The sequence below is a fragment of the Lissotriton helveticus genome, chromosome 1_1 (genome assembly GCF_964261635.1).
Source record: "Lissotriton helveticus chromosome 1_1, aLisHel1.1, whole genome shotgun sequence".
Lineage (NCBI taxonomy): Eukaryota > Metazoa > Chordata > Amphibia > Caudata > Salamandridae > Lissotriton > Lissotriton helveticus.
In genome coordinates, this window is record NC_136057.1 from 519,550,697 (window position 1) to 519,575,569 (window position 24,873).

Genomic DNA, 24,873 nt, shown 5'->3' on the forward strand with positions numbered 1-24,873 from the left:
CATTGAATTTACAGGCCATGAACACAGGTAGTGCCACTAGACTAGGGACTTACAAGTAAATTAAATATGGCAATTAAGTATAAATCAATCCAAGGCTGGTTCTAGGGCAGTGCGACTAGGGCAGTGCGATCGGTGCCACCGCACCAGGCACTGACTTGGGGTGGGAGTGCCATGTTCACAAGTATATTATCATTTTAAAAGCACCTGCTGCAGCGTTGACTGCCTCCAGAAAATTTTAGGCATTAATAAATATGTCAAGGTCTCGTAATTAATGTTCTTCCTGGAGGGAGATCAGAGTTTTATCTCGTGGAAGTTTTGATTCAAGTAGATCACAAATTGCATAAAATGTAAATAGGTCAGTGGGTTACTGCTTTTGTCAGAGAGATCCTTTGTTACTTGCAGTTTATAAGTTATAATCCTAAAATGGAGCAACAAGCTTTTAACTGTCAAAAAAGAGCTGCATGCAAACTGCAAGGTATATATTAGTGTTATATGTCTTTTTGCCCAGTCTTTCATTATGCTAATCTTGCATAAAGGGTTCATTTGGGTAGAAATCAATTCTTATTATTAAAGAGAACCGACAACCATGATTTTAGGTTTTGAATTCGGAATTAGTGTTTTTCCAGACTAAGGACTCTTAAACTATCCTTAAACTATCCTGCCTACCAGTATGGATGACATGTGACTCCTACACCTTATAGTCCTCTCTCTTATATAACATTTCCTATACACTGATTTACACATGTATGATTGTCTCTGTGCAATGTGTGTGTGATTTAAAGTGCTCTGACACCTCATAGTATATGAGTGGTGCTAACTAAATGAATCTCAAAGAGGGTGGTTATGGAGACTTAAGGGCCACTGTTAAAGGTTGGTAGTGAGGGAATCCGTGGCAGAGGTGGTCATTGGGGGGCGCCAACAAACATTGTCGCATAGGGTGCAACCCATGCTAAAGCAGGCCCTGAGTCAATCTATCATGTTTTAAGGAGAGAGCACAAGCACTATAGAACTGGTTAGCAGTGGTAAGGCCAGCAAAAATGAAGTCAGCAAAAACAGCAGGTCTGGAGGGGGCAAACAATGCTAAGGATGCCAGGTCTAACATGTCTATACTAGCAAGCAGCTGGCCACTTTGAAGATATTTGAATTGAATAATCAGCGCTGAGTAGGTGGAGACCAACTAAGAGAATGATATGCCTTTATTTTGCAAGAGCTTTTAGTGTCATTTTGACCCATTGACATTTATAGGAGTGGATAAGGCAGTGGGCTGATTTCTATGGTGGCAGCAAAGGCTGTGGGGATTGTGCAGCACCAGTAGACTGTGTGGCTGCCTCATTAATCATGGACATCTCCACCACCCTTCATAACTACCTATGAATGCAGGGTAAGGCTGAAGGAGCCCTGAAAGGCCCAGAAAGAACAGAGGTAGGCCTGTGTCCGGAGTTTAGAGGGGCATCAACTCCTTATTAGTACTCTGAACTATGTGGACTGATTTCTGCCTTGTATACACCAAATTCCTAACTTTCCCCCTGGACCATCAGAAAGGGATCTTGCTGCGGACCCTGAAGGAGGTGTTTCTTTGGACTTCAGTTGGACTCCTTCTGCAGGGCCTTAAGGAATCAGGTTGTTCTTCGCCATCACACTACCTGAATCATTATGCCTGGATAGCTGGGGTGTCAAGGGAAGGAGAGTGGTCTGCCTTTGGGGCCCTGTAGGATGCAGCTAAGATAAATACTAGCCAGGAAATCACCAGTACTGGGCAGGAAGGCAATTCCAGAGCCCAAACAGCTTAGTTGCTGCATTCAAGAGCAGCCAACAGGGGTATTAGAGGCTGTATTCAAGCTAAAACAGATTCTGCAAGAAATAGAAGAAAAGGAAGGCTCTTGGCTGATGTTGCAGATGGATAGAGCTTCCCCCAAGTGTTTAATACAATCAACCCTGATAGAAATAGTACAGCAGGGACTGAGATGTCCTTAGCCATCCTTACTGCTTGTGTGTAGTTTTCGAATCATGCAGCAGGTGCCCTGGAGCTCCTAGATACTGAAGTTGATGATGTGATTTTGCACAGTTTTTTGCCTTAAAGGTAGGAGGTGACTGACAAATTCCTAGTGACCCGAAAGAGCCAGGGAGAGTTGCCCCTTAACTAGAGGAGCCTCTGGGTCTCCACAAAATGCACTTGCCAGTGGGTGGCAGGGGCACCTAAAGCACCACCTGCTTAGCTGTTCCCTATGCTACAGAGGGGCGAATCATTGGGAGATTGGGAACAGATGGCTTTCTCACACAGATCCAAGAAGAAAGTGTTTGGTGCCAGATCACATAACATAAATTACAAACAATTTAATTGTAAAGTAATAAATATATACTGCTCACAACAGAAGAAACAATGTGAGTAATATATGCAGATATCATCTCCCAGAAGGGAAAAAAAATATACTATTGTACATGGTATAGACATACAGCCAGGAGAGCACAAGCACTCAATATACAGTGGAAATCTACTAAATACTATGGTTATGCTTGCAAAGGGAAGGGCTACAACTGTTTTGCAAGTCTAGCTCCTAGCAACCCACAGAAAGATCTTAAAAAATAAACTCTCCACAATTTTCACCAGAAATCCCAAATTTCAAGAGATTGTTAGCAAAAACTAAACAATCCACAAGAAAAACCAAAGCTGCCCCCGAAGATATGAGGATATAGACATTCCTGAAAATCTAACCACTGTACACATGAGAACCTTCCCTCCTCTACAGCAATAAAAATAATGATAGTTGAAAAATATATATCCCACAGAAAATAACCTTCTCAAGCACACATGTGGATGATGGATGACACTTTTAAAATGTGCCCTCCACCATTCAAACAGATTTACACCATACGTGGTGAATGTCAGACCAGTAATCAAATCAAATCAAAGATAGGTTTATTCGATTTTACGTTAAAATCATAAAAGCAGATAGAAAGATTACATACAATAAAATGATGACAATTGATTTGAGGGAAGCTGTAAACTATACATGATTCATGAGTATCAGATATCAAAAACTCCCCTTACACCAAAATACAAAAATAGATCAACAATTAATAAAAATGCAATCATACCACAGTCAATCTGCATCTAATAACATATTTCAGGTACCTGAACACAGCAATAATAGTCATTTCATCGACTAGGGTCATTAATTTAAATAACGCAGGTCTGCTTTGTCTTAGGTTCCAAGCTTTAAGAAGAGGTAGTAAATATCTTTTCCGCCCCCACTCATAGAATTTGCAAAATAAAACAAAATGAATAGTTGATTGAGTGGAATGATTGTCGCACGTACAAGTTGGTAACTGTGACGACCAATCATTTTGGACAGGAAAAGTTATCATCCTGAAGAAGCTTCCAATTCTCAGACGTGCTAAAGGCATTCTGCTATAGCTAGTCTGGTCAGGTGATAAGTAAAGTGGAAGCCCAGTATTTTGCAGCAGAAAATGATGGTGAATAACAGAGGTCTTCTTGCTCTCGAGGTACCAACGTTGATCTTCCAGATGGGCCAGACAAAGTTCTTTCAATGCCCGTCTGGGGTTCAAAGACAGTGGCTCGGGGGAATCATAAAATTCAGGGTGCCCAATACTTCTAGAAATTTCCAGAACATAAGACAACCATTTTATCCTATTGGAGCTTTCAAGTTTGGTACAGTCAGCAACAATCGCCCTGTTAAAGACAGTTTCTACTGTTGTCCAAATCTTATACCACAGTAGCATAGGACTAATTTTAATTAGATCAGAAATAAAAGACAACGCTAATTCTTTATGGCAGACATAGGTGGAGGTGGAGCGAGGAACAGCAAGCAGATAGCATAGAAAACAGTTTTCTTTTGTTTGGATTTCATGGCAATCTGCAACTCCCCAGATGCCAGCTCCATATGTGGCCGTCGAAACACATTTCGCTTTGTATATGTCAATCAAAATACGCACTGGCCTATCCCCCAACTTATTTGCGAATTGCTTCAAAGCACCTAAAGCCCGTGAAAAGGCTAGATTTCTTGTAGTAATTGCAGATCTCCATGTACCCTTTTTATTAAAAACAATTCCTAAATCGGAGAAAGTATCAGATAAGCCTATCTTGGATTTGCCTAAGTTAATATTACAAGTGGTATTAACCCTTTTAGCACAACACATAGTAAAAGTCTTTCCAATATTGATCCTAAGGCCCCTATCACCCATGTATGTCGCGAAGCTAGTTAAGGCCTTTTGAAGGCCAATTTGTGTTCGGGCCATGATGACCGCGTCGTCGGCATACAGGAGGATAGGGACACTTTCACCATCTATTTGTGGGTAGTCCGCCTTTAGTTTTGATAAATGGTCTGCCACCCCATTTATATATAAATTGAAGAGAAAAGGGGCTAGGATACATCCCTGACGCACCCCTTTCTCGATCGGGAATTTGGATGTACATTCTCCCAATTTTCCAAAACGGACCTTCGCCCCTACTCCTCTATAGAGCTCTTTTAAAAAATTAAGAATGTTAGGATCGATATCAAGATCTGCCAGGGTAGCCCACAAGATGTCGTGGTTCAATCAATCGAAGGCCGAGCTGAGATCTACAAAGGTCATAAATAAATTGCCCCTCTTTGCTGCCAAATATGTACCTATTATGAAGGCCAAATTTAGACCTTGTTCGACAGTACCGAGGCCTGACCTAAAGCCGTACTGGAATTTAGAAAAAACGGCATTCTCCTCGGCCCATAATTGAAGACGATTTAAAAGAATTCTGCTAGCAACCTTCATTAGTGAATCAAGAAGAGAGATAGGCCTATAGCATGTGGGATCATTTCTATCCCCCTTCTTGAATATAGGGACAACAATAGCTTCCTGCCAAGTGGTTGGGAAGCCTGTGGTATTGCAGCTGTTTAAAACGTTGGTCAGGAGTGGTGCCCATAGGGCGACATTATCCTTATAGATGTCAATTGGGATGCCGTCTGGTCCTGGGGCTTTGCTGTTGGAACTCTCTGCCAGTGCTGTTTCAACTTCATCTAAAGAGAAAACTACATTGAGGGGGAATAAATCTGGAACATCAGATTCTGTGGGAATCATATCTTCCCTCACTAATGTTGTTAATCCAATGCAAGTCTCTTGTTTGTATAAATCAGTAAAATAATTAACCCAGAGGGTTTCCTCAATGACAATCTCTATCTGATCAGCATTTCTCTCCACAAAAAAAGGAGCGTTAACTGCATTCCAAAATGCAGTAGTGTCTTTTAATACACTCGCCTTTGTTAGAGCTTCCCATGCAGACTGCTTCAATTCCATCCTCTGTTTTTTTTAGGGCATCCTTATAGGAAGCTCTGGCTACTCAAATGTCCAGCTGATTTCTCTGAGCTTTTTTTAGGGTCTGAATCAAATGGCAGTGAGCTTTGGAACACTCATGATTGAACCATCCCTCTGCTCTGGTCTGATCCGGTTAGTTTATTGCCAATGTGGGCTTGAATCCTTTGAAATGCTGCAGTGACCTTGATAGGGTTAGGATTCTCTTCTAAACAGATCATAAAATCATTTGTCTGTTCCACTACCAAATTCTCTAAAAAGCTATTTGGGTTTACTTTACACCATCTAATTGCATATCCATTGGTTCTGAACAGAGAAATCCTATGTAAATAGATGTTTTCCGCTACATTGGTTACTTTACTACCTCTCTGCCCTATTTCAGAACTAGAACCAATTGGATAATGGTCGCTAAGTGCAATGTGCTCTAGAGTAAACGAGAGCACACTGCGGTGATAATTACTAGAGACCAATGTGAAATCAATGATTGTATGGGACCCCCGCTCACAAAAGGTAGGTTCAAATTTAATAGGAGGAACACAGAGTTCGTTTGCAAAGCCCAAGTCCCAATCAAATAAAAGATTGTTTAAGAGGTTTCCGAGTAGAGAATGCTCGAAATGTGTGCAAGGGTCACCCCTGAGGTTCACCATGCCACATATCTCCGTGTCACTATACGGACGTAGGTGGCAATTAAAATCCCCCATCAAGATGATAAGATGTTCTTTTTGATCAGATCCCAATCCACTGCGGATAGCATCATTTAGTTTCTCTAGGACCCTTTGTAGGGCCTCCTTTGGGATGTTATTATAAAAATTGATCAGGAGAATAGGATGGTTTTCGCCTGACCTTAACGTGAAAATTTGATAATATTGGGCTCCCCCAATGGGTAAACAATTGCTAGTTATAGTACTTTTATTGGATATGTAGGTACAAAGCCCCCCGGAGCACCTCCCTTTGGTGTTAGGTTGAGTAGCAAGAAAGTGTGTACGAAACCCCATTATGTGTGACTCAGTCTTCTCCCAACATTCCTGCAGGCAGATTACTCCATACTTGTCCATAAGTTCCACAAAAGTTGGGTCCCTAAGTTTATTTGAAAGTCCCGCTATGTTCCAAGATAATAACTCCAACTTAACCTTTTGAGCACATCATGATAGTCCTGTGTCGCGTATGGTATGATTTGGAACACTAGCTGGGTTTGATGAGGGAGCCAAACTCGCCACCTCATCCCTTGAGGTCTCAACAATGGGTGTACTCTGTAGTAGTTCAAGTTCAAGTTCAGGTATTTGTAGAGCGCACTACTCACCCAGAGGGTCTCAAGGCGCTAGAGAGAGGGGGGGTTCACTGTTTATCGAATAGCCATGTTTTCAGTTCTTTTCTGAAGGAGATGTGGTTCTCAGTAAGGCGGAGGTGGGTGGGGAGTGAGTTCCAGGTCTTGGCAGCCAGGAAGGAGAAGGATCTGCCACCCATGGTGGTTTTTCGGATGCGCGGGACTGCGGCGACGGCTTGATTGGATGATCTTAGTTGGCGGGTGGGATAGTAGAAGGATAGTCGGGTGTTGAGGCATTCGGGTCCTAGCTTATAAAGGGCCTTGTGTGCGTGGGTAAGAAGGCGGAAAGTAATTCTTTTGTTGACGGGAAGCCAGTGGAGGTTTTTTAAGTGACCGGTGATGTGCTCATGGCGCGGGATGTCTAATATGAGTCTCGCTGATGCGTTTTGGATGCGCTGGAGCTTTTTTTGCAATCTTGTTGTAATTCCGGCGTAGAGTGTGTTGCCATAGTCCAGTCGACTCGTGACCAGTGCATGGGTGACAGTCTTTCTTGTTTCAAGGGGGATCCAGCGGAAGATCTTTTTGAGAATGCGAAGGACGTTGAAGCAGGAGGACGATACGGCGTTGACTTGTCTGGACATTGAGAGAGAGGAGTCTAGAATGAAGCCAAGGTTACGTGCATGGTCTGTGGGTGTGGGCGGTGATCCCAAAGCGGAAGGCCACCAGGAGTCGTCCCAGGCTGAGGGGGAGGATCCTAGGATGAGAACCTCCGTTTTGTCTGAGTTGAGTTTTAAGCGGCTCTGTTTCATCCATTTGGCTACTGCTTTCATACCTTCGTGAAGGTTGTTTTTGGCGGTGTTGGGGTCTTTGGTGAGGGAAAGGATTAGCTGGGTGTCGTCGGCGTAGGAGATGATGTTGAGGTTGTGTTGACGTGCGATGGAGGCGAGGGGATTCATGTAGACGTTGAAGAGGGTGGGACTGAGTGAAGAGCCTTGAGGTACGCCGCAGATGACTTCGGTGGGCTCTGAGTAGAAAGGGGGGAGTCGGACTCTCTGCGTTCTCCCGGCTAGGAACGAGATGATCCAGTCCAAGGCTTTTCCTTGTATGCCGATGTTGTTGAGGCGTTGTATGAGGGTGTTGTGACAGACAGTGTCGAAGGCGGCGGAGAGGTCGAGTAGAATGAGGGCCACTGTTTCACCGTTGTCCAGGAGTGCTCGGATGTCGTCAGTCGCCGCAATGAGGGCGGTTTCGGTGCTGTGTTTGGCTCGAAAGCCGTTCTGTGAGGGATCCAGGGAGTTGTTGGATTCAATGAAGGCTGCGAGTTGGCTATTGACGGCTTTCTCGATGACTTTGGCCGGGAAAGGGAGGAGGGAAATTGGTCGGTAGTTTTTCAGTTCTGAGGGGTCTGCTGTTGGTTTTTTCAGAAGGGCGCTGAGTTCGGCGTGTTTCCATATTTCTGGAAAGATGGCGGAGTTGAAGGAGCAGTTGATGACATCGCGGAGTTGGGGAGCGATGATGGAGTCAGCTTTGTTGAAGATGTAGTGGGGACAGGGGTCAGAAGGTGAGCCAGAGTGGATTGAGTTCATGAGGCGAATGGTGTCTTCAATGGTGATTGGGTTCCAGGAGTTGAGGTTGTTAGTTGGAGGGGTGGGATCTGAAGGGGGTGGGGTGAGTTGGTCATTTGGAGTATTCTTGAAGCTGTTGTGGATGTCGGCAATTTTGTTGTAGAAGAAGGAGGATAGCGCATCGCAGAGGTCTTGGGAGTTAGTGATGTTGTTGGATGCTGCAGGAGGGTTGGTGAATTCTTTGACGATATTGAAGAGTTCCTTGCTGTTGTGAGAATTGTTGTCGAGACGGTCCTTAAATGCTGATTTCTTGGCGGATCGAATCAGTTGGTGGTGTTTGCGGGTGGCTGTCTTGAGGGAGGCCATGTTGTCTGAGGTTGGTTCTTTTCTCCAATTCTTCTCCAGGGTGCGGCATGTCTTCTTGGATTTTTTAAGGTCATCATTGAACCAGGGAGCCTTTTTGCTGGATGATTTCAACTGGTGTTTTTTCAGGGGTGCTAGTTCGTCCGCACTGTGGGTAATCCATTGCCTGAGGTTGGTGGCCGCTTGGTCTGGGTCCGTTGCTAGGGTGGGAGTGTTTTGGCTGAGTGATGTGAGGAGTTGGTCGGTGGTGATTTTGTTCCAGTTTCTTCGGGGAATGGGTTGTGGACAGTTGTGGGTCAGGGTTGTTTTGTAGCTGAAGTGAACACAGCTGTGATCCGTCCAGTGGAGAGCTGTAGTGTGATCGAAGGAGATGTGCTTGCTGGAGGTGAAGATAGGGTCGAGCGTGTGTCCGGCTGTATGAGTGGGGGTGTCAACAAGTTGTTTGAGTCCGAGATTGGACAGGTTGTCTAGAAGGGTGGTGGTGTTGTTGTCGAGAATGTTGTCAAGGTGGTAGTTGAGGTCTCCTAGAAGAATGTAGTTCTCGGAGGCGAGGGCGTACGGGCTGACGAAGTCAGTGATGTCGTCGCTGAATTGAGATCGGGTGCCTGGGGGCCTGTAAATGAGGGTGCCTCTAAGGGTGGTCCTGGGGTCGGTGTGGATCTGAAAGTGGAGGTGGTCGGCGGTTTCAAGATTGTCGTCAGAGCTGGTAGTAATTTTGATGGTGTTTCTATGGACGATGGCGATGCCTCCTCCAATTTGATCGGTGCGGTCTTTTCGAATGATCTTGTAAGAGTCCGGTATGGCTATGGCGATGTCGGGGGCAGAAGATGCATTCATCCATGTTTCAGTTAGGAAGGCGATGTCAGGTGACGCAGTGTCGATTAGGTCCCAGAGTTCTGTTGCATGTCTGTGGACCGAGCGGGTGTTCAGTAGGATGCAATTCAGGCTGTTGTGTTCGGAGCTGTCTGTGGGGGAGGTGGGTTTGGTGAGGGTCCTGGAGCAGTTGAACTTACAGGAGAGGCAGGAGAATGGGCCGTGGGTGCGTCCTGGGGTAGCTTTGCAGCAAAGTGGGGTGCGTCCGGCGTTGAGGGCGAGGAGAGTAGCGGCATCATACGTTACTCTGGGGGGTTGGGAGCGGCATTGAGCAGGGGGACCGGCGCTGGGCGCGGTCCAGGCGCGGACGGGCGCAGACGGGCTTACCTTTGGCGCACCTTCGGCGCGCAAGGGGCGCGTCCGCTGCGCGTGACTGCTGCACGAGGATGTCTCTGTCATAAAAGGGTGATGAGGGAGGAGGGGCGAGGGATGAGCAGCTGGGAGGCGGGTGCGTGGTGGAGGGGGCGTGCTCCGGGGCCAACAACAACAACAGCAATGGCGGCTGGGGCGGAAGCGCCGACCGTGTTGGTGAAATAGATCAAATAATCACACGAACTGAAGTTGCACAGATAATGCAGGCACGTTACACAAATAATGCAGGAAAACAGTGTATGCAGTTCAAAACACTGAAAACAATGCAGGCGCGGGCACACGATTCTCAATGCAAGCAATGCAGCAAGATATTAACAAATAAAAGATGCAGGCACGGACAATCGCTGTGAGAGCAGCAGAGCAGCGCAAACGATACTCAGCTGGGAAGGCAGGAGAGAGCAGGGGCAGGAGGGAGCGACCGCAGCTGACGGAGTCAGGACGGTCACAGCGCTTCGGTGTCCTAAGAGGGAGGCTAGTTACTAAGTGGGAGGGATGAGCAGCTGGGAGGCGGGTGCGTGGTGGAGGGGGCGTGCTCCGGGGCCAACAACAACAACAGCAATGGCGGCTGGGGCGGAAGCGCCGACCGTGTTGGTGAAATAGATCAAATAATCACACGAACTGAAGTTGCACAGATAATGCAGGCACGTTACACAAATAATGCAGGAGAACAGTGTATGCAGTTCAAAACACTGAAAACAATGCAGGCGCGGGCACACGATTCTCAATGCAAGCAATGCAGCAAGATATTAACAAATAAAAGATGCAGGCACGGACAATCGCTGTGAGAGCAGCAGAGCAGCGCAAACGATACTCAGCTGGGAAGGCAGGAGAGAGCAGGGGCAGGAGGGAGCGACCGCAGCTGACGGAGTCAGGACGGTCACAGCGCTTCGGTGTCCTAAGAGGGAGGCTAGTTACTAAGTGGGAGGGATGAGCAGCTGGGAGGCGGGTGCGTGGTGGAGGGGGCGTGCTCCGGGGACAACAACAACAACAGCAATGGCGGCTGGGGCGGAAGCGCCGACCGTGTTGGTGAAATAGATCAAATAATCACACGAACTGAAGTTGCACAGATAATGCAGGCACGTTACACAAATAATGCAGGAAAACAGTGTATGCAGTTCAAAACACTGAAAACAATGCAGGCGCGGGCACACGATTCTCAATGCAAGCAATGCAGCAAGATATTAACAAATAAAAGATGCAGGCACGGACAATCGCTGTGAGAGCAGCAGAGCAGCGCAAACGATACTCAGCTGGGAAGGCAGGAGAGAGCAGGGGCAGGAGGGAGCGACCGCAGCTGACGGAGTCAGTAAACTATCATCCCTAGTCAGCTCGGGGGAGGCATTGTATTCTGAGTGTAGGCTGGGGTTTTCATTAGCTAAAGGGCAAGGAGGTTTGGGAGGTACTGATTGTTCCAGGACCTTGCCCTCGGGGACCGGGGCCAGTCAGTCAACCATATCCAAACATTCATATCTATTGGATGTCTGAATGCCTCTCCAAGGTTCTCTTAAGGCTCGCATCCTATTGTATCCGTGGTTACCACTCCAGCCCCCCCAGTCACCCACCCAATTTCGTCTGCCTACCCTGCGCCAATTGTCCTCATAGGCATCATAGTCGGGACCAGGACGCCAAATGGGGGGATAGAAGAAGGAGAGACCTTTAGTCTCAATCCCTTCTATTCCTCCATGCAAATCCCAAGAACATATATATTCTACCATACATGGATCCTCAAAATTAATCACGATGCAATCGCCCTGGGTTGTTTTAATTTCCTTCCCTACCCAATGTACCCTACGGACCGTTAAGATCCTGCTAGAATGATTTGGTGGTGGCGGTCTGTTGGTATTCAGCCAGTGAGTGACCTTATTTTTCAAGGACCAGTTCGATTCTTCTTTGTGATCTACTAGCTCAGGGACTCCTGTCATCACTACCACATAAGGGGCTGACTCAGGTGGTAGATCTGGAGAGGGTGAGTAATGGCATTCTTAGAGTTATTTCCCTTATTGTTATCTGTAATTACGGGAGTCTTTGATCTTATCTGTGAATCAGATGTAGATGTAATTTTAGTGTTGGCAGGGGTTCCCCCGCGTTTTTACTTAATTGCTTAGGAGGTCTGTTTACTTTAGCAACCGTTCTTTTGGGTAACATTTTAGGTGTTCCATTTTTAACAAGACCATGTAATTCAGATAACAGATTCTCCACACGAGACAGTCTAACCTCAAAAGGGGAGAAGTGTGTTTTAAATAGCCTATCGAATTTGGCTAGTAGACGCCCCTCGGCTTCATCAATATTGCTATCGGCCACAGAGATAGCAGATGCCTCGGGACTTATGGGTCTTATATCCCCTTTTGTCAGAATCATTTCAGAGTGTGGTTGGCCTAACCATACTAGTTGATCAGGTTCCTTGCTAGTGTTATCTATCGCTTTTTGTGTTGCTCTAGCTTTCTCAATGTTCTTCGTTTTTTTAGTTTTTTTCTTTGGAATTGCACCCTCCCGTGATCCCTTTGGTTGTCTACTGTCGTTAATTTCAGTAGATAAATTCAAGCAGAGGTCCGGGTTTTTTTTCAAGGCAAGTCTTAGCTGGGAATCAGTTAAAACATGTGATACCGATAAGTCTACCTCAGTCGGTACGCTATGGATTTCGGCCTGCACGGGGGCTCTGTCTTTCACTTTATCAGGGGTCTTTGCAGCTGAGATAAGACCAAGAGACGATCTTCTTGCAAATGCAAGATCTTGCGAAACTCTTCGTTGTAACTGAGTTATCTCCTGGTCAATAAAGGAGTTTGCCTTAGTTATAAAATTGTCAATTGGCCCAATCAGCTTTTCCCCACCCGAAGCAGTTTTACTACTAGTACCTCGAGTAGCCATTGTACCAGTATAACGCCAATGAAAGATAGAATGCTGCCTTTCTGATAGTAATAAGAGAAAGGCACGTAAATACACTCAATGAGTTACTTACAAACACAATGGGTTTTCAGGGACCTTGCCCAGTCCAGTCTCTATCAGGCACAAACGGGCCCGCCCTTTGTCCGGGCTTAGTTCCGGGCTACGTCCCGCGCGCGCGTCCCGTGATCGCGCATTAATTCCACCTTAGATACAGGAAGGAATGGAAGGGGAGGAAACACGGGAAGAGGCGGCAGGTGCGCGAGATGTAGAAAGCGCACTGCCTGGTGGGCCTCGTAGTCCCGGTCTCCTAGAGTCCAGCAGAGTTCAGGCTCAACGGCCACAGTTCCAGGGTCCCAATACACACAGGTCTCCTCCACCGCGGAGATTTCCAACAGGACAGCAAAATCCGACTACGAGCGGCCCCCGCAGAGCGGGGGCCGCGAGTCGTGATTTAACGGGCAAGGTGCACTGAGGGGAGGAGTCACGGGAAGAGGCGGCAGGTGCCCGAGATGTAGAAAGCACACTGCCTGGTGGGCCTCGCAGTCCCGGTCTCCTACAGTCCAGCAGAGTTCAGGCTCAACGGCCACAGTTCCAGGGTCCCAATACACACAGGTCTCCTCCAACGCGGTGATTTCCAACAGGACAGCAAAATCCGACTACGACCAGTAATATAATCCTAATTTATGCTCCACTTCCCAACAAGTAAAGCTATACCTACAGTGAACTACTAAGTCAAATTAAAATAAAGACTAACAATTACTATTCACAAAAATCATAATAGACTTCGAGCAAGCAATGCTACAAAAATAATTTTAAATCTACCACCACATAGCCATACTTCTACTTAGTTGGTGCCAGAAGCTTTTGCTTCTTTCCCACACATCCAAATTGTACACGACCAAACAAACTTCACTCAGTAACCAATGTCTGAGGAGTGATCTTAGTACACAGGCAGACAAAAGAATGTTAATAGTTCGCAACTATCACGTAATAATCATAAGATTTCATATAGAGTTATGTTTATGTTGAAAACACAATGCATTTTTGAGCTGCAGCTACTTCGACAGAACCATGCTAATAATAATTCTGTAGTTGTGATCTTAATGATGCCAATTTGATACTGTCTGTATGACATACTGAAAGTGAGAACAGTAAAAGAAATTGTGCTACTGTGGAAAAGGGTACTGTATATGTTGCAACCCTCCTTTGAAAAGTAACTATCATTATCAGTTTTGGCTCCCACTTAATGTAAGACAGTACTGAAACAGCCTGTCTCTAGTTACAGCCATCGCTGGTCTGTCCAAATATATGATTTCAGTCAAGATGCTAGGCGACTGTACTAAAGTGAATGTTTATCCACTGCAGGCTGAAACACATTTGGATTGAGCAATGTAGACAGGCCCAGGACCTAGTGCTTGCTTCTGTGAGGTCTTGTAAATCATTTCTTACTTCTATTTCTGTTATATTTGGGGCGGGGGGGGTGATTGAGCACCCCGGTATTAATTATAACATCATGTCTAGTTGTAGCCCTCCCTGTGCAAGCATTACCTAGCATTTAGTAGATTTCCAATGTATATTTTCAGAGTTTGTGATCTCCTGGCTGTATATCTATCCCATATACAATAGTAATTTATTACCTTTTCGGGAGATAATGTATGTGTTTATTTCTGACATTGTACCTTGCAATTAAAATGATTATAATTTGCAGTTTTAAATGCATTTTACTGTTTAGATGTTATACTTACTGCAGCCTTGATGACTTTCTGCTTTTTTTGCTGTGGCTTGTCAAGATGTAGCCCAGGTAGTGTCTTTTTCAGTTGAATTGAGAAGATTTGTTTTAGTTTAATGTTTAAATCAATAGTTGCTTGATTTTTAGGGGTGTCGGAGGGTGTAAATCTGTTTTTAATGTTTAGGGTTTTGAGGTATGAAACTTTAAATTAATGGGTTTGTAGGAAATTGGGTTATTAGTTGTGCCAGATGTGTGATGTGTACAAGTAATTGGTCCACAATTTCCCCTTAACAAGCAAGCCAGGTTGATATGGTTGATATGTCACTGGACTTTGTAGACCAAAGTTAAGCAAAACTGCACTATAAGGCATGTGTATAATAATGTGTCTGTGCAGACAAAATAGTAAACCACACTGACTTTGCCAATGAGTGTACTCTAACATTATAAGGTATACCCCAGGACAGTATCTAATCCTGCAGAGTCCCATCTGCACTAGGGTACTTGTGCATAGTTACCGGGCTGTATACGACAGAAGGCTTACAAGCACAGCCCTCGCACATGTGTACACACACTTGCACGTGTTCACGTGTAATCAGCGGAGTGCCCTTTACCCTAGCTGTGTCGCAGCTGCCTTATCTTAAAAGATAGACACTGGTGGTAAACTTCCAAATATAGGGGGCTCGATAGGCAAACACTTGGGTAAACAAAATAGAGAATGTGGCTTACTCACATTTAATAGCAAAACCTGCAGCATGCATTTACCACACAGACCTCACTTCACCCCATCCTCAATCACGCTGCAACATTAGTGAGACAAACCTCTCCTAGCTAGATATTGTACCCAGGCATCCTCAATTTACAGCATCTGTATGAGTTTTCCTTACACATAACTGACTCAGTGTTTCTAAATTACACAATTCTGAAATTGCTGTACATCGCTTCACTGCTCATTGGTCTGATTCATTGTATCCAAATAAAATATATGAAATCAATATAATATAATCAGGTCCTGGACCACTGGGAAGTGAAAGTTTGTATAATGACACAAAATCAACCAGGATTTATGATAGTAATGGGCACGCAAATCTTTGATGTACCCGCCCTTTTCCTGCCATTGGGAATCCAATGAGAAAGTATTGCCTACTTATTTTTAGCATCATTAAAGAAAAAGAAACATGAGGCTTTAAATAACTTCCTGTGTGGTTGCATACCATTTGTATTGCTCAGTTTACTTAAATGTGAATAAACTATGGAAAATTACATAGAGATATTTTGGGGTTTAGCAGTCATTAGCAGTCATTCAGAAAAGAAAAAAACGTTGAACTTTCATAATAGACACCAACTATCAAGCATTAGTGTGTTTAGTTAAGACAATCCCTTTGTAAAGGTATTTCAAAGCAGGCTCAAAAGCTCCAAGGGCCTCACTTATGAGGGCCAATCAGCACTTTTGCGCCCCCGGAAAGTCACTTTTTTGATGTTCTGGTGGCGCAATGTGCCACCGCATATTTATTAGGCCACGTAAAGCCACTCTACGTGGCTTTTCATGGCCTTATAAATATGTGTCCCTTTCAACCAGAAACCTGCGTGAAAGGGGCATTCCATGGGTGTTGCTCTGGGTGTTCCCATGCAACACCCATGGACCCTGACACATTCCGAGATTTATGAGTCATCATAAAGCCGGGAATGCATCCGAATGCGTCACAACCTAACGCCACCCCAGGGGTGGTGCTAGGGAGGAGCAAGGAAGAGAAATAAAAACATTTCTCCTTGTGCTTTCATTTTTCATTCTGCAGCAGAAAAATTAAAGGGCCTGAATGGATTGATTTTGTGCAGGAAGGGCACCTTCGTGCACAATATCAATCATCCTTGCAACGCATGCACCCTTGTACCATGGTGCCTGCATTGGCGCATGACTGCCCATTGTGTACCGGCGCAGGGGAAAAGGACAGGTATGCGCCGTATCATATAGATTGTGCTCATTCCTGCCCTTTCCTTTTACCATAGAGCAGCACAGCAGGAAGGCTTGTGGGCCAATCTCTTACATTAGTGGAAAGGTGTTTCGTCAGAAAAAGAAAATGTATTTAATGAGTCTCGGCAGAGACTTTCGAACCTTTTTCCAATGTCTGAAAATGAAAAAATAGCATTTCGACAGTACTAACAGAAATTGTCTTTATTTTACAGTACTCAGTAACTGGCCATTAGTTGTACAATGCAGATACTCAAGAGCACAAGTGCTTTAACACAAGGAAGTAGTCATACAAATAAAATGCCCCCCATTCTATACCAAGCACTCAAAGGGGCAGCCCCGTACGCCACTTTTGTGCCGCCATTGCGTCACTTCTGTGACGCAACGGCGGCATAAAGCCAGCGCCATGCTGCTGGGTATTTACAACTTGACACATCTAGGGAGATGCGTCACGTTATAAAGCCCCACGCCACACAAAACCTGCATCAGGTTTGATGTGGGCGTTCCGGAGCACAAGATTTCACTCAGTCATTTTTCCGACCCCGCTGCGTCAAAACCTTGTGCCTGCTTGAAGTAGGCGTAAGGCTTGACGCACCATGTTGGACATAGGCGGGGTTGGAGCAGTGATGTAGTTGCATCCTGCCCTTGACACAACTCCAGCACTGCGCCAACCTTACGCCGGCAGATGAAACACACATCTGTTTATCCTTGCGCCATGATGCGTTGCATTGTAAATGCGGCGCATCTGTGGTGGCGCAAGGGTAAACTTGCGTGACGCATCTTTCCTGGTGCATCCCTGCTGATTTGCAGGGATGCACCAGGAAACGTAAATCTGCCCCAACGTGAGCAAGCTTTACCTTGTAGGGGAGGATTCCTTTTACCTTTACCCTTTCATTCTCCTTCCATGTATTCATCAGTCCTTTCATCCTTCTATCAATTCATCCATTCATTTATCAATCCCTTCTTCTTTCCATCAATCAAACTATCACTCCATTCACACTTTCACACTTACCATCTGTCAATTCTTCATCCTTCCATTCATTCACCCTTTCACTCATCTGTTTCCCTGTCCATCTATGGATCTTTTCACCTTTTCACTCAATCCTTTCATTCCATACTCTCACCCATTCAATCTTTCATCCTTCAGTTCCACTTTTCACCTTTTCTTTATTTCCTTCACTGTTCTTCCTTTCACGCCTTCTTTTTCCTTCTGTTATTTCTTTATTTTCTATTTGGGTCCAGAACGATTAGGAGCACTAACACTTTCCTCCTCGTCCCACTCTCACTCAAAAAGAAAAACAATCAATCTCGCTTCTTCTCTGGAAATGCACCCATCGTCTGGAATGCCCCCCCCAAAGAAATTGCATGGCAACCCCTCCTACTCTGTCTTTAAAAAAGACCTAAAACTTCACCTCCTCAGCAAATTCTGGGGTCCTTAACCGGACTTCTGACCCAATGTTCTGCTTCCTCCGTCCTTATCCCACTCTACTTCACTGCCTCCTCTCACTTCTCTCTGTACTCTTCCTTCCACCTCTCCCCTCCTCTAACTCCCACTGCCCTTTCCTCCTTCCTCTTCAAACCCATGCCGCCTGACCATTCCCCCCTCTCTCCCAACCTTGTTCCCCCTCACCTATCCTTTTCTCATTTCTGCCTCACTCACAGCTCAGCCCAGAACCCTTCGCCCCCTCTGCCACTCTATATGTAAATTGATCTGCTTTTCTGTGTCTCTGTTTATTATACCTCAATGGAGTGTTTGACTTTACTTACTGTTATACTGTGCTCTTGAACAATTCCTGTAATCTTGTCTTTGAACATGTAAAGCGCTCTGATACGCCTGGGTCTAGCCAGCGCTATATAAAACCTTTCAAATAAAATCCTTATTTTGTCTCATTCTTTATCTTTCTTATCTTTGTCTCTCATGCACACTTCGGGCCTCATTTATGAAAAGTGACGCATCGCTGCGTGAAAACAGCGATGCGTCGCTTTTCACTGCGCTCTCCCTGCGACACTAACGATGCGTCATATTTACAGTATGACGCATCATGTCGCAAGGAGTTACAGATACGTCAGTATTTCTGACGTATCTGTAGGCGCAAAAGTGACGCATTGCTGGAGTGTGTCACAAAAGTGACGCAACTCTATCAATGTGTACTTTCACATGGGCAAGTCACTGCGTCACTTCTGTGATGCTTTCTTGCGTCAAAACGCCCCCCTTGCATACATTATAATGTGGCACAGGGGTTTACAAAGTGACGTATCTACCTAGATGCGTCACTTTGTAAATATGGTGCAACGAGGCACATTTTTTACTCCGCTATTGTTTTATCTAGTATTGTTTTTTTAATTGTTTAAAAAGTTGAATATTTTGTTAATAGTTATTTTTATATAGCCTTTATATCTTTTTTATTTGAGAATATTCTGAAAATGTCTTAATTTTAAAAAAAGTATGGTAATGCTATTTTAATTTACTTATTTGTAGTAAATAAAATTAACCAATTTGATGTGTTTATAGGGGAAAAGGGTGGGCAGATTTGGTAAACAGTATGATTTTAAAAATACATATTTACAAAAAAAGAAATGTATTTATATCCATATTTAAAAATTGCTTTCCATTTTACAAATCTTAATTAGGAGTGGGTGGAACTCATGGAATTTCACTCCAAGGAATTCCACGGAACTACATGAAAACTGAGAGATTCCCTGGAGTTCAAAGAATGGGCAAACACTGGCACATCTCGCTGCTTGAGCTGATTTTTAGCACTGGGATTTTGTTTCATGCCGCAAAATCCATGCTACTGGCACAATATGGCGCAACAGGCGATTTTGGTTCTTTACTGCTGTTCAAGTAGGATTTCTACTTAAGCGCCTTCTTTCTCACTGCAAATGGTTGCGATTGCCCGTAACTGCCCTTGTTGAGAAAATCACTTCAGGTTCCCTCCTAGCACCCAAAAAAATCCCCAGAGGGGATGCCAATTCTCGTTCGTGCTTGTCAACTTACAGTTGGCGAGCCGCATGTGAGAAAAAAGTCTGCCATTGTTAGTATGTTTATTAATTTATGAAGATACAATAAATAATGTTAATGTTTTTAATCTATTTAGGAATAAGTTAGAATATATAATTATTATATAATTACTATCATATTAATTTGTATGCTATTAGTTTGTAAAATATTTTAATATCTTTTACATTTTAAAATGTGTTTGATGTTAATTTTATACATATTAAATTAACAATTAAAGTTATAAATATTCATTTTTATATTTTACTAGCAGCCCGTCGGGTATGAAATAGAATGTGTATAATGTGTGTATTTGGCAAGGGCAATTTATTTTAAAATCTCGCGGTAGACAACATTTTTTGTTTCATTAGAATAGGGACAGAGAAGTCCCAGCTGCAGCCCTGGTTGATGTTAGCAGGCGCGTGTAATTGGTGTAGTGATCCGCCGCCTGAGCCCGGCTACAGCCCTGCTTGATGTTAGCAGGTGCGTATAATGTCGTTCAATGAGAGTTATCAGCCGCGGGTAAATCCGTTTAATGGGAGAGTTGAGTGACAGCGAGTAGGAGAGACTGCAGTAATTGTCCCTGCAGACATGCTCATTTGCGTGTTCCCCCGCTTGAGACCCAGATGCAGGCCTGTTTGATGTTAGCAGGCGCGTGTTCTCCTGCTTGAGGCCCAGCTGCAGCCCGTGTTGATGTTATCAGGCGCTTGTAATTAGTGTACTGATCCGCCACCTGAGCCCGTGTAGAGCCCTGGTTGATGGTAGCAGGCGGGTGTAATTTCGCGTAATTTCGTTGAATGAGAGAGTTCAGTAATAGCGCGCAGGAGATGCTGCAGTAACGTTACTTTGCAGGCCTCCAGGTGAACGCGTTTGTCACGCCCCCAGCACACGGCCACAGCAGACGATCTTCTGATTAATGTACGAGCCACATGGCATGAAGGGCGGAATATAGCACACACCCCCAGCGTTTCTCACACCTCCAGCGTGCCCCTTGATGCGGCGCAATTGTGTTCACATGGCACGAAGGCCGGACACACGCCCCCAGCGTTTCTCACGCCCCCAGCGTTCCCCTTGATGCTGCGTAGCAATGTAATTGGCATTTGTATGTACGACTCACATGGCATGAAGGACGGACACACGCCCCCAGCGTTTGTCTCGCCCCCAGCATTTGTCACGCCCCAGCACACACCCACAGCCCACAATGTGATGGCCGTACCACACGCCCCAAGCGTTAGTCACGCCCCCATCCCACGCCCACAGCACAATGCAGACACGCCCACAAGGGACTACTTTGCTTGCACGGTTCTTTCACCTTTTAAATGTATAGAGGAGTTGGCCTAACGGCTAAGGCGATCAACCTCGGACCTGGGAATCTGGGTTCGAGTCTTGGTAACGACGCCAAACATCCTGTGATTCTGGGCAAATCACTTAATCTCCCCGTGTCTAACAAAAATTAATGTGTGTCCTCATGTAACGTAACTGGTGCTATGTAAAGCACTCTGATACCTGATTCAGTTTGGGTCAAGTTCGCGCTATATAAAACTCTGCAAAAAAAATAAAAAAATATGATGGCCGTCTGCATAGCCTATGTCCTTCTGCTGCAACTGCCCTTTCCAACGCTGTATTGGGTGTTGTGATTGGTGCTGTAGTTACTGAGATTACCCGCCTCAAAGGTTTGGGCTCTCTCTTTATAATATTAGTATGGATAATTTAAGTATATTTAAAAAATGTATTTAGTTAGGGGCAAATGTTTGTCTATTACATTTTTTTAAAGTGTGAAAACTACTATTTTTGCACATATGCATTTTCTATTTTGATTATTTTTAAATATATTTTATATGTAACTATTTTTAAAGTCATTAGTCTTATTACATTATAATACAAAGCTCAATCCACTGTTGTTTTGAGGTGTATAGTATTTGTCACATTTTAATGGTCCAAATATTTATTAAACATTGTTTAGATTGGAGTGAAATGTGATCCCTTTTTTGTCCAACATCTTCCCCAAACTGGCTTAGATTGTAGTGAGCATAGTAAATCAGACCCTTTTAATATTCAGCAACTTCCACAAAATGGCTTAGGGTAGAGCGGGAATAGTAAATCAGACCCCTTCAATGCCCAAACAGTTCCCCAAAATACCTTAAATTGGAGTAGAAATAGTAATAACACCCCTTCAATGCCCAATGCGGTAAAGAGTCATAATATCGAGTCTTTTATTTCGACTGGACAGAATATCGAGTAAAAAATATAGAATGGACATAATATCGACTAGACATAATATAGACAACAAAAATATCGACTAGAGAAAATTAATATCGAATAGAATGGACATAATATCGAATCAAAAATATAGAATGTACATAATATCGACTAGACATAATATAGCCAACAAAAATATCGAATTTAAGGTAAGTTAATAATAATTTTTATTTTTTGTGAAATATAAGTCTGTAGCGGGTTGTGGGTTTATAGGGGAATAGGGTGGGAAGTAATTTAATTATAATTAATTAAATATGTTAATTTATTTATTGATATTTATTTAGAATTAATTGTTAATTACTTATTAATTGGTAATTAATTAAAATATAATTGGTAATTAATTATAATTGATTAATTGATAAATATTTTAATTTTAGTAATTTATTTTCTGTAGCGGGTTGTGGGTTTATAGGGGAATAGGGTGGGAAGTAATTGAATTATAATTAATTAAATATGGTAATTTATTTATTGATATTTATTTAGAATTAATTGGTAATTAATTATTAATTGGTAATTAATTAAAATATAATTGGTAATTAATTATAATTGATTAATTGATAAATATTTTAATTTTAGTAATTTATTTTCTGTAGCGGGTTGTGGGTTTATAGGGGAATAGGGTGGGAAGTAATTTAATTATAATTAATTAAATATGTTAATTTATTTATTGATATTTATTTTGAATTAATTGTTAATTAATTATTAATTGGTAATTAATTAAAATATAATTGGTAATTAATTATAATTGATTAATTGATAAATATTTTAATTTTAGTAATTTATTTTCTGTAGCGGGTTGTGGGTTTATAGGGGAATAGGGTGGGAAGTAATTTAATTATAATTAATTAAATATGTTAATTTATTTATTGATATTTATTTAGAATTAATTGTTAATTAATTATTAATTGGTAATTAATTAAAATATATTTGGTAATTAATTATAATTGATTAATTGATAAATATTTTAATTTGAGAAATTTATTTTCTGTAGCGGGTTGTGGGTTTATAGGGGAATAGGGTGGGAAGTAATTTAATTATAATTAATTAAATATGTCATTTAAATTATTGGTATTTATTTAGAATTAATTGTTAATTAATTTTTAATAGGTAATTAATTAAAATATAATTGGTAATTAAAATAAATTTATTAATTTTGAAATTGTAAATTAAGTTATTGTTAATAGGTAATTAATTAGTATGAGTAGGCAATTTTTATAATTAAATAATTTTATTTTGTATTTATAAATAAATATGTAATATTTTTTATACACAAGTAAAATATTTTATTTATTTGTAATTGGTATTACTATTTATGTTATTTATATCTATTTGTGAAGTATTTACTTTCCCTATTATTGCACTCTCTGAAGTTGGAATAGTAATTTTAACCGCTACGCTATACAACACTTTCCCTACTGTTGCACCCACTAGAGTGGGTATGCAACGTTTACAACGCGACTTTTACTATGCACTACCATTACAACGAAACTTTTACAACGCAAAAACTTTTACAATGCATACATTTACAAAGCATGTTTTTACAACGCAGATACCTTTACAACGCATACCATTACAACGTAAGTATTGCTAAGTATATAATTATTTTTAAAATGTTATATGTTTGGGTTTTTGGGTAAAGGGGTATTTTTAGGGTTCAGGGTCAGTTTTCAGTTTTTGGGTAAAGGGGTATTTTTAGGGTTCAGGGTCAGTTTTCAGTTTTTGGGTAAAGGGGTATTTTTAGACTTCATGGTCAGTTTTCAGTTTTTGGGTAAAGGGGTATTTTTAGGGTTCAGGGTCAGTTTTCAGTTTCTTGGGTAAAGGGGTATTTTTAGGGTTCAGGGTCAGTTTTCAGTTTTTGGGTAAAGGGGTATTTTTAGGGTTCAGGGTCAGTTTTCAGTTTTTGGGTAAAGGGGTATTTTTAGGGTTCTGGGTCAGTTTTCAGTTTTTGGGTAAAGGGGTATATTTAGGGTTCAGGGTCAGTTTTCAGTTTTTGGGTAAAGGGGTATTTTTAGGGTTCAGGGTCAGTTTTCAGTTTCGGGGGTAAAGGGGTATATTTAGGGTTCAGGGTCAGTTTTCAGTTTTTGGGTAAAGGGGTATTTTTAGGGTTCAGGGTCAGTTTTCAGTTTCTGGGGTAAAGGGGTATTTTTAGGGTTCAGGGTCAGTTTTCAGTTTTTGGGTAAAGGGGTATTTGTAGGGTTCAGGGTCAGTTTTCAGTTTTTGGGGTAAAGGGGTATTTTTAGGGTTCAGGGTCAGTTTTCAGTTTCTGGGGTAAAGGGGTATTTTTAGGGTTCAGGGTCAGTTTTCAGTTTTTGGTTAAAGGGGTATTTTTAGGGTTCAGTGTCAGTTTTCAGTTTTTGGGTAAAGGGGTATTTTTAGGGTTCAGGGTCAGTTTAGGGTTTTTGGGGTACAGGGGTACTTTGTAAAAATAAAGTAAAATTACATTTAAATTACATTATTTAAATACAATTAAATAAAATTAAATGATATTATAATATTTTAAATTAATTTATATTAAAAATAATATTATATACTTACCAATACTTATGTTGTAATGGTATGCGTTGTAAAGGTATATGCGTTGTAAATCTTGTGTTGTAAATGTATGAGTTGTAAAAGTTTTTGTGTTGTAAAAGTCTTGATGTAATGGTAGGTGTTGTAAAAGTATGCGTTGTAACGTCATACATCCCTGGAGTGGGAATAGTAATTTTAACCCCTACGCTATCCAGCGCTTTCCCTACTGTTGCACCCACTGGAGTGGGAATAGTAAATTTTACCTCTACGCTATCCAACACTTTTGCTAATGTTGAACTCACTATAGTTGTTACAATAAATTTTAACCATTTTCTATGCTACGCTAAAAATGTTATATATGTTTATTTAATAATATGTTTTTATATATATATACATATATATATATATATATATATATATATGTATTATTTTTGGTGATATAATTTTTTTAATTATAGAAATTATTTATTAAATTAAAATTTTTAAATATTTATTTCTAAGTTTATATTAAATATATATATATTACTATATTAGTTTTAACTTAATTTTAAGACATTTAAAAAAATCGATATTTTGACAGTCTATATTTTTGTAGGTCGATATTTTGGAGTCGATATTTTGGTACTTACCTGTTTGTAGATAGGGAGTCGATATTTTGTCACTCGATATTTTTCACTCGATATTTGTGTATCTCGATATTTGTGACGTCGATATTATGTCAGTAATCCGCCCAATGCCATCCCCAAAATGGCTTAGGTTGGAGTGGGATTAGTAAATGTGATCCAA

At 42.2% G+C, this 24,873-nt stretch overlaps 1 long non-coding RNA gene across 5 annotated transcripts in view; it reads left to right on the plus strand.

Annotated features, from left to right (window-relative positions):
* Window positions 1-24,873, plus strand: part of LOC144770046 (uncharacterized) — a 630,720-nt gene that overhangs the window by 327,860 nt on the left and 277,987 nt on the right. For 3 of the 5 annotated variants that reach the window (XR_013598779.1, XR_013598781.1, XR_013598776.1), the window contains one exon: window positions 13,990-14,052. The exons of the other annotated variants lie outside the window; for them this stretch is intronic. This is a non-coding gene — a long non-coding RNA (uncharacterized LOC144770046). The remainder of the gene's footprint in view (window positions 1-13,989; window positions 14,053-24,873) is intronic. 5 annotated transcript variants of the gene reach the window in all.